The following is a 10,894-nucleotide window of genomic DNA, read 5'->3' as shown; positions in this document are numbered from 1 at the left end:
AGAAAATGGAGGGAGCTTGAAAGTAGAGGTGGAAGATGCATAAAAAACTGAAATGAAATTAAAATCAAAGTAATAACATTAAAAATAAGTCAAAAAGTAAGAGAAATAAAAAAACTTAAAATTTAAAAAAATATTTCAAAATTAAATTAACACATGTCACATAATGTTTGGTGTGTGATAAGACTTGTCATTTAATGTCTGAAATTGATCGAAAAATGATGTAATAATATATGTTCGAAATTGTTTAGGGTGGTAATAGAATACCTGCATAGTTAAGGTGTCTTTTTATCACTTTATGTCTTTTCTCTAAAAAAATATACAAGTACTTTTTTACCATTCAAAAAAAGGTGAAACACAAACATCAGTAAAGTTAACATTGACAATATCTTAGCTTCTATGTTACGTCTTCATTACTGCTTTGATAGCCTTCTTCGGTTTCATCGCCTACATACAATTAGAAAAAATATAAATAAATTACCAATTTTTTCGCAAAAGTTTTATGGATCCACAGTAGTCATATATTACAAGGTTATTACTTTATATGTCAGATATACATATAAACTCAATAAACTCAAAAATCATTTAACTATATACATGGAGCATGGACTAATCTAAAACTTTTCCGCAACTTGCTGCCAGAAGTTTCAACCTGGGGAGTTAGAAGTCTATAATCCCAAAATAAATGCATGCATCTCAACACAACTGGAAACGATGTAAAGAATACCATACATCCCTCTCCGACCAGAACAACTACCTTAAGCTAGTTCTATCAGTTTTGTTACCAAACCAGAGAACAAAGGAACAAAAGAAATACCAAACTAGTCACCATCATGTACGTGTAATGTTCATGATTGGTATTCTTGTAAAAACAGAGGACTTCTGTTAGGATTTGTAGAAATTCTTACAGCGAGAAGGTAATGTACATGATACTTAGTGAACTATAGAAAGCATATGGTAATGCCAGTAAAGTAGTTTGAAAATAAAGAATCCATATCAAATATTAATACGATAAAGGATAGTCCAAACGAGCAGTTACAAGTGTGAGAACAGTGGGTAGAGATACAAAGATATTTTCATTGAATGCAGTGCCTAACAAAGTAAGAAAATTTTACAGAATGGTTGCATGAGAAGCTATGCATTTGAACAAGAATGGACAAATCTGGAAACAACTGCATCAGATTGGACATAAATGATAAAAATGAGAAAAACTATCACCGAAGATGGTTTGACCATGTTGAATAAGTTTGTTGTAGGTGTGACATTATGATCGTTTAAGGTGCTTAAAGAGGACAAGGTAGAAATAAAATCAAACAGAAGGAGGCTATCTGAAAGATCCTATGATTTATTGAACCAATGCGGATTTAGATAATAATAGAAGATAATGGAAGCAAAAAAACCATATGGAAAGTGACAGCTAGTTCAAATTAAGGTTTAGTTGTTGTTATTACTGTTACATTAAATATGGTGCCTGTCGGGGACACTTTTAGTTTAGTAGAACCTCTCTACCCTACAAAGATAGGGGTAAGGTATGTCTCCTACACTCCCTAGAACGGATTATACTGGATGTATTGTTGTAGTTTGTAGAAACTTGTATGTCTATATGGCAATACATGTAGGAGTTGGAGAACTTTTAGAGAATTTCCAGTATTAAAATTAAATGGATGAAAATATAGAGGAATAGCTTTAGTCATATATTGACACCAAATAGTTTGGAAGTGCAAGATACTTGATTAATTGATCATTTACAACTCATTTATGAGCTTGATAAATCCAACCTTCCAATGGAGAAACAAGAAATAATAAGAGATAAAGATGGACTAGGGCATGCAACATGGGTATAGACTCACAACAGCCACCCTCCATTGGTACACCAACAGTGTATTCAGGACCTTCAAAGGCTCACAAATCAACTGAAAATCTTCAAGTGCAATCACAAATATAGAGAGGCAAACTGTACGGTTAACTTCCTATTTAAATGGAGTCATAACTCCGACATTCTACAACAATTTACACCTACCAGCAGCTGTCCATATTGGCTAACGGAAGCCTTGTTTTAGAAAAATTGGGTCTGACGAATTTCAGGAAGAAAAAGTTGAAAAGAATCAAACATACTCCCTGATTCTTTCTCTGAGAGGTATCATAGAGGTCTCTATGAAAATTTGAATCCTTATCCTATTCAAGCAGACTATTCTATTTGGATAGGTTTAAGTTGTGTTGTTTTAATACAATTTCACCATAAATAAGCACCATAATTAATACATTACACTTCAAAATTAAATTGCAGATTTCAACACAATCAAAAATTTCTGCAGATTTTAGCTAGTACTCTAAAAACATCACAATAATAATCTGTAAAATTAAGCATAATTCGCTCAAAAAAAAAATCTGCACAATGCCCACATCTTCATTGAGCTAGCAAAGAAAATCATCCACTGAACATCCAACGTAAACTGTACTAAACTGTAGTAACTCATGGAAGGTCTTTGGTTTAATCCTCCACATCACCATCAATAGGAAAATGAAGAATAAGAGCAAGAAAAAAAAGAGTCGCAATAGAAAAATAAATAAATTCGCAAGAGATTGTGTAATAGTAGACCAAATACCTCATATTGTGTATTATTTTTTTGGCCAAATGTGTAATGTTTGTTGTATAAGCTGAACTTTTTTTATATGATTCTCTTTAGAGTTTAGACTATTAAAGAAATCGGACATGTCACGATTGCACTAATACATACACACTGTTGATTAGAAGAGTTCACATATCACATGCTCTTACAATCAAAATTACAACAGAATCATGAACAAATAGTGTAACCTGAATCTTCATCTAAGTAGCTACCCCTGAAATGGATATTAACATCAAAAGGTAGACGGAATAAATTCAAACACATACATGAAGTACATTCAGTGAAATTCTCTTAGACTCTAGCATAAAAATTCTTCCAATTAATACGTACATAGACAAATCTATATAGAGGAAGAAGAATCTTCCAGTGAAACATGTACCTTCACTAATTTGCATTACTGATGACACCATATATTAATAACAGTAATAATAACACCTTCTATTTTCTCACAATCTCATCAAAATACACCAAAAAAAACAGTTATGATCAATCATAAAAGAAAAGGTTTGGATTCTCACCAAACCCGCAATAATATTGGTACACTACCACAATATCATAAAACATACTTATTTTCTACATAACTTTCTAAATTAATATTATCACATTATACTATATATACCAAATAAAAATGGAGACATGGAACGACCTCAGTTGAAAAGTAGTGATAAAGACAGGGGCATCATCAGGAATCGGGCGAGTCTCGACTTGGCAAAAAAAGTTGGCCTAAGACTACATTTGTTATTTCCAATATTCTACACTATCTAGTTAGGACTGTCAGGTTTGATTGTCAACAAACAAATTGTAGGAATAATTACTCTAGACTCTTGCCCAACATATTTGACACGGAAATGAAAAAATCATATCATTGCAACTTCAAGTTTTATTTTCTTTAAGTATTGAGGACAAGATAGCACCAATCAACACTTTTTACTTAATCTACTTCAATAAAAATAAGGCACATCTCAAACAAATAATATGAAGAACAAAATATACCCCAATTAATACTAGAAATTTCAGAAAAATTGAGGATGGGAAGACACAATCTCTTTATTCTCTACTACGATAAAAAGAATTCACAATTTTATAATATGCACTAGTATGATTTTGACTTACCGTCGAAACACCAATCCAACTATTACAAGTACTGAGAGCTTTTTCAGATTGATGTGTTGCTACTTCTTAAGCAAAGTAATCAACTCGCCCATTGACTAGTAATTTTGCTACATCATTAAGTATCTAAATTTTCATTTACACAGATATGTGACATGATTAGTAAATGTTCAAATTCTACAAATTGACACACATGAAATCAGCATAACTTAAAAAAGTTTCAATAACAAGTAAGCTTTAACAGCAAATCTTATGGTAACTTAAGGAAAATCATAATCATTCTTAATAAGTCACAAGTAACAGATTGTCCCATTCAAGTAAAACACTTATAGTAATAACTTATGCATTGTCCCATTCATCTCGTTCAGCATCGATAAACAAAGTTGGCCCTTTGGACGTTGATTGTGATGACAGTCTCGATTGTCAAGAAACTCTCTGTATTTTTTTAAATGTAAAAATTCATTTTGGTCTCTTTTTGGGTGATTGTGAAAACAAACAAATTTGGACAATCCTCTTTAGTGGATTTGTAACTTGAGTTTTTCAAATCTGATCAGTCCATCATATCAGTTTTTGTATAGAAAAGGATGACAAGTATCTTAGACTTCTTTTTACCTGAGATATGCCCTGTGTGATTTTGAAGGGGGAAAACTACAATAGAAATTTCTCTCATAAAACTGAAATTCACCCTCTCAAAGACAATTGCTTAACAGTTCGCAAATCTTCACCAAACAGGAAATACAAACTATAATCCTAGATTATGTGACAGACCTATATTAAAACAAATAATATATATTTAGGACAAACCCATATATCATTCTTTACAATTTTTCAAAAATCATTCAACGGGGACTTAGAAATCATTAACTAGCAGAGAAAACATAAAATTTATTCACCTTTACATCCAAGAATTTGTTGTCGAAAGACCAGTAGAGCTTCAACTTACGTAAAAGATATCAATGCCCAAGAAATTTGTTGTCGAAAGCCCAACGAGCTTCACCAGAGAGATTTCTTCACAAAGAACATTATGACTGTATTTCTATTACAATATGGAAGCATAAGGTAGAGAGAGAAGAAGGTATTAAACATTATGCGTTAGATAGAAGAGGAAGACTATCCTGTTTAGTTAGTTCTAATTAAATAGCTACATGGATTTGTTAGATTCGAAAATAAGCAGCTATAAATGCGGAAGCTAGCAAAGCAAACCTCAAAAGATCACGAGTAAGAAGATACGAGAAATATACCAAAAGACACAAAGATTCAACGTGGTTCGGTCAATCGACCTACGTCCACAAAGGAGATGAGCAAATCCACTATAAATATAAGAGTACAAAATACAGAGAGAAACCAATTCACTCGGAATACATGGAAGGTTCACACAAGTGATAACGTATCAAGCTTGTGACCCACAAATTTTCTCTCTAACCAAAACTCTCAAAGCGCTTAAGAATACATTGTGAATGCTGATTAAGTTAGAAGGAACATGCTTCTATTTATAGAGTACTAAACCTTTTCCTACAAGAAAAGGATTAGTCAATCCAAAACATTTTCCTACAAGGAAAAACTATTTATGATAAGAAATTTAGGGCAAATAAAACCCAACAAATCTCCCCCTTGGCCTGAATTTCTGACAAAATAAATTTGTCTACCTTCTTGACTTAATCTTCAACAACTTGTTTCTCCTCTCCATAATCTCCTTTACAAAATTTATGTCTCAACACAAAGAATCTCTCTGAAATAATTTCTCCAACAAAATCTTCATTACTGTCAAAAAGGTTACTGCTAGAACTACACTGCCAAGATGAACACATCTTTCTATCCTGGTTCAAACATCGATTATCGAACCACTGAACCTGACTCCGTCATTGAATCTAGCTCTGATACCACTTGTTAGGTCCGGAAATAAGCAGGTGTAAATGCGTAAGCCACAAAGCAAACCTCGAAAGAACACGAGTAAGAAGACAACGAGAAATATACCAAAAGACACAAAGATTTAACGTGGTTCAGTCAATCGACCTACGTCCACAAAGGAGATGAGAAATGCACTATAAATATGAGAGTACAAAATTCAGAGAGAAACAACCTCAACCAATTCACTCATAATACATGGGAGGTTCACACAAGTTATAACATATCCAACTTGTGACCCATAAATTCTCTCCCTAACCAAACTTTCAAAGCTCTTAAGACTACATTGTGAATGTTGATTAAGTTAGAAGGAACATGCCTCTATTTATAGAGTCCTAAACCTTTTCCTACAAGAAAAGGATTAGTCAATCAAAAAAAATTTCCTACAAGGAAAACCTATTTATGATAAGAAATTTAGGGCAAATAAAACCCAAAAAATCTCCCCCTTGGCCTGAATTTCTGAAAAAATAAATTTGTCCACCTTCTTGATTTAATCTTCAACAACTTGTTTCTCCTCTCCATAATCTCCTTTGCGAAATTTATATCTCAACACAAAGAACCTCTCTACAACAATTTCTCAAACAAAATCTTCATTACTGTCAAAAAGGTTGCAGCTAGAACTACACCCGTCAAGATGAACACCTATTTCTAACCTGGTTCAATAATCGATTATCGAACCACTGAACCTGACTTCATCATTGAATCTGTCTCTTATACCACTTGTTAGGATCGAAAATAAGCAGGTGTAAATGCAGAAGCTAGCAAAGCAAACTTCAAAAGACCACGAATAAGAAGACAACAAGAAATATACCAAAAGACACAAAGATTAAACATGGTTCGGTCAATTGACCTACGTCCACAAAGGAAATGAGCAATCCACTATAAATATAAGAGTACGAAATACAGAGAGAAACAACCTCAACCAATTCACTCGGAATACTTGGGAGGTTCACACAAGTGATAACGTATCAAGCTTGTGACCCACAAATTTTCTCCCTAACAAAAACTCTCAAAGCCCTTAAGACTACATTGTGAATGCTGATTAAGTTAGAAACGCCTCTATTTATAGAGTCCTAAACCTTTTCCTACAAGAAAAGGATTAGTCAATCCAAAACATTTTCCTACAAGGAAAACCTATTTATGATAAGAAATTCAGGGGAAATAAAATCCAACAGGATCCAATGAAACCTATATCACAACTCATTGTGAGCTAGTTCGAAAGTATGGTTACTTCTAAATATTGAAAATCTTCATATCTATGCTCAAGAAAAATGCGGGAAATTGGAAATCTAAAATGCAAGATAGAAACAACAACAACAACTTAAATGATTTGATATTAATTCTTCAAATCTACAATTACAACATAAGCATCCTTAATAATTATACATAACTAGAGCTTCTCAATGAGGGGAAATTGCCTATATGAATTTCTAATTTATTACAATTTATTTCTTAGGTTTTGATTTTCACTCAGATACTACAATCTACACATCTTATACTATAAAACAGTTTAGAGATACCAATTAATCAAGTAATCTCACATTACAGTGAGTGAGAAGAAAGAATCATTTATGAAAGACCAAAATTATAGATGAAACAAAATAATGAGTACTAATGTCAACTGCCATGACTTTTCAATGAATTACAGAGAAGGTGTCTGTATGATGCTTTCTTTCACATCTTTCTTGCACCTATTTCCATCTTTAGGTTTATCTATTATAGAAGTGTTGGTAGATATGTTGATTCTGGCTTATCAAAGTCTTAGGGTAGTGTATGATGATCTCGGTATTTCCCCTCTCTATGTCTACAAGAGCACATTTACAGAAGACATTCATCATTCGGTGACTAAGAATAGATTTTTTTCTTTTGTTTTTGGACTTTAACTCTAGTTCCTCTATTCAAATGTGTCTTTATCGTGCTTCAAACTGATGACAAACAAATAAGGTATGTACCACATGCACAAACATAAACTTGGTATTTGGTGGTTAAACTGACTTATATGGATTCTATTATGGGTGATACTTTTTTGCTCTATTCCTTATTATTGAGGCATGCAAAATTTAGCCTTCTGCATAAAAGACATGTTGCCGATGAAACTCTTTCTACCAACAAACTTGAGCACCTTCCTAATACAAAATATTTCAGTTGAAACATAATAATGAGTATTAATATCTATTGCCACGACCTGTCAGTGAATTATAGAGAATCTCCCAAATACACGTAATTCCTTATATTAATACAAAACAAATACTTTTAGATACTAGCTTAAAAAACATAAGATAAGGAATTACGAGACATTGCTTAAAGCAAAAGAATTTGCGAGAATCAATTAATACAATGCAAATCTAAGGTTACAAAACACAATAATCGTTAAGGGTATCGGTAGAACCAGATGTTTGTTCGAAGTTTTTTTATATTTTAGGCCTCAAATTGAAACTGTATTTTAGGCTACCACCCCTGAGTAGGACATTCAATCTTGAAGGTTGATTCGAATAAAGAATACTCTTCTTAAAGTTTGTTTCTTCTGAAGGCATAACTAAAAAGAGGTAATTGTGGTGCCAATCAGGTGTTGATTTAAACAAGGAGATGACTGAAAAGACAATTTTTAATCTCACATCAAACTATTAATGCAGTAATATTGTTAACTAAGGATGAGACTTTTCAAATTAAAAAAATATAAGCTCCAAAATTGCTTGTTCGAAAATCTATATAGAGAGGGAGAGTTTCATTCAAAAATACATCTCGCCTATGAAAAAACTAGGGTTTCAAACTGAGTTTCCCTATGATGAAAGGGGGAAACAGACGAGTCTCATAAAATTTTAATAAATGTCTTAAGAGACCCTCACGGTCTTTGATTGAAAAAAAAATATTATTGACCAAATTTAATTAAAAAAAAGACCTCATGACGTCTTTTACTATAAAAAAGAAATATAATTGACCAAATTTAATTTGACATATTGAAGAATCGAAATGACCATAGTGTGAAAATAACACACAATAGTTATGTCTGAAATGATATCTCAACATAGAATTGTTGGTCATTTTATTGATAAGCAGCATGTTCGTACCGTGACTTAGTCTCTTCCTAGTAGATGAGAAAAAATATTGGTTATCATACCCCATAACAACAACATTAAAATCTTTGTTAGTGTTATACTTCAAGTGATACTTGAAGATGGCAAAGTAATGATGTTTAAAACCATATGTGATGCCTACGTGGGAAAATAAAGTGAGAGAAAGCTTTCATGATTATAGTGTTAGGAAATTTGAAAAGGGTAATTAAAGGCAACTATAGAGTCTGAATGAGGATTCTTTAAGAAAAGTAGCCTTTTAAATTTCAACAAAGGACCATATTTTTCAACGTATCCTTCTTATTTGGTAAATATGGTAAAATTTTCACACTTATGTTTCTCCTTATTTCACTAGAATTGGAGCAATGCAAATATCTTGAGAAATCCTTATTTGCATTTTAAGTATGTTTTGATTTGATCAACAACTTGGCTTCATAACTGCATATAATTTAAAATCTATAAGCGCTCTTTTGTAGATAAGCTAAGACCTTGAAAGAAAAAAAAATCTATCTAGATGATAAATGGATTGTACCATATAACTTGGGATAATGCGTGGTGTAATTGATTAATTGAGCATGGTCTATTCCTTAAAAGTGTATAATCAACATTAATTTAAAAGATAGGCTTTTCCTTGTATATATTTTATATACCTTTTGCTAAATTGATTGATGATGTCTCGTGAATATATGGTATTTTTGATGTTTTAAACTAGAACGTTTGTCTGCGTCTTATGCATTTGTTAGTAGATGTGATGGTAATCTTTAGGAAATAGGTTATGGAGTTGTTGATATTGAAATGTTGCAGCAATAGTGATATTTTTGATTGACAACTTGACCTACGAGCCATAGAATCTTCTACGAGCTGTAGGTAGGAGTCTTGATTTGAAGTGGTGATTCTTGGAGGTAAGTGAAACAAATAAAGATAATGATGTGCCTTAGTTGTTTCTACGACCCGTACAATGGAGTAATGCAAATGTTCATACATGTTAAGTTTCGGTGGTCAAATGATGAGTTGACATGATGGGTCATACAAAGATCTATGGACCGTAGATCATACCCATAGATAGTGATACTTAAGTAAAAGATTAACTCATAATTGAATGACGCCACCTAGGAATTGTAGAAATACTTACGAGTCATAGGTGTCAAGCATAGAAACGACTACCCTAACTTAATTACCTTCAATATCCTTTTCCTAGTGTGTTTAGGATTTGATGTCCATAAGTATTTGTTTTAATTTTTATTTTTTAAGTTGTTAAACGATTTTATACTTTTTATTATTTCTTTCAGAATTAACTTAAATATTATTTGAGCATTAAAGTCTTGAAATGTTAATTTATAATATTGTTTTTTGTTGATCAATATAAGATTCTATATTTCATTTACCCTAATTACAAGTTCATTATTTTTTCTATTCATCATATTATGAATAATGATACTCAAGAATGAGTAGATATCTTCCTAACTATGGTTGTGGAAATCATGAGTAATTAACAAATGTTACCTAATAATTAAGTACTAACTTTTGAATAGTGTTTATACATGTATTGTTAATCTCTTCTATTGGAATGCTTTTAAATGGTGTGTAACGTTTGAACTTACCTTACTCCTACATGTAGACCCATAAACTCATCACATAAGAGATACCTAACTTAACGACTTTGCATGTCAAACACTAGGGGATGGTTACGATTATAAGATTACTGCATAATGAAGTTATGGTGAACACATATACCCTAGTCTCATCTCATTTTGATCTTACAAACTGCAAATTGTTTTACATAATTACTTTTTACTAAAAACTATCAATCATTATATTTATTTACAACGCCCCCCCTCCATTTACAAAATAATTTGGCTAAATTACAACCAACAGTAAATTGGCCTAAGTGTGGATCACATTCTTCATGGAATAGACACTAAACTCTATTAGGTTTTTTATTTGACAACAATTGCTTATACTTCTTCAAAAGTTCCATGTAGACTCAATGAATAGGTGGTGCCTTAACAGTGGAGTAATGGAATGACCAGGTGCCATTGTTATAGAAAATCCAATGGGGAAAATTTTTTGGTCGAAAAACTTTTTTTCAGTAACTTAGAATTTTCCAACCTAGTCTAGATTTGGATGAAACTGAAGTAATTAAAGTCTGGGGAAATAAGGTAACAATTGGGTGCTCTAATT

At 32.2% G+C, this 10,894-nt stretch overlaps 1 long non-coding RNA gene across 1 annotated transcript; it reads right to left on the bottom strand.

Annotated features, from left to right (window-relative positions):
• Window positions 1-204: 204 nt before the first annotated feature.
• On the bottom strand, window positions 205-4,878 carry LOC101259592 (uncharacterized). The gene is made up of 2 exons (XR_183186.5): window positions 4,631-4,878; window positions 205-444 (listed from the first exon to the last, which is right to left on the bottom strand). It is a non-coding gene; the product is annotated as an uncharacterized lncRNA (long non-coding RNA).
• Window positions 4,879-10,894: the final 6,016 nt, after the last annotated feature.

The sequence above is a fragment of the Solanum lycopersicum genome, chromosome 10 (assembly GCF_036512215.1).
Source record: "Solanum lycopersicum chromosome 10, SLM_r2.1".
NCBI lineage: Eukaryota > Viridiplantae > Streptophyta > Magnoliopsida > Solanales > Solanaceae > Solanum > Solanum lycopersicum.
Note: the sequence above shows the minus strand (reverse complement) of the source record. Positions and strands in the feature narration are given on the sequence as shown.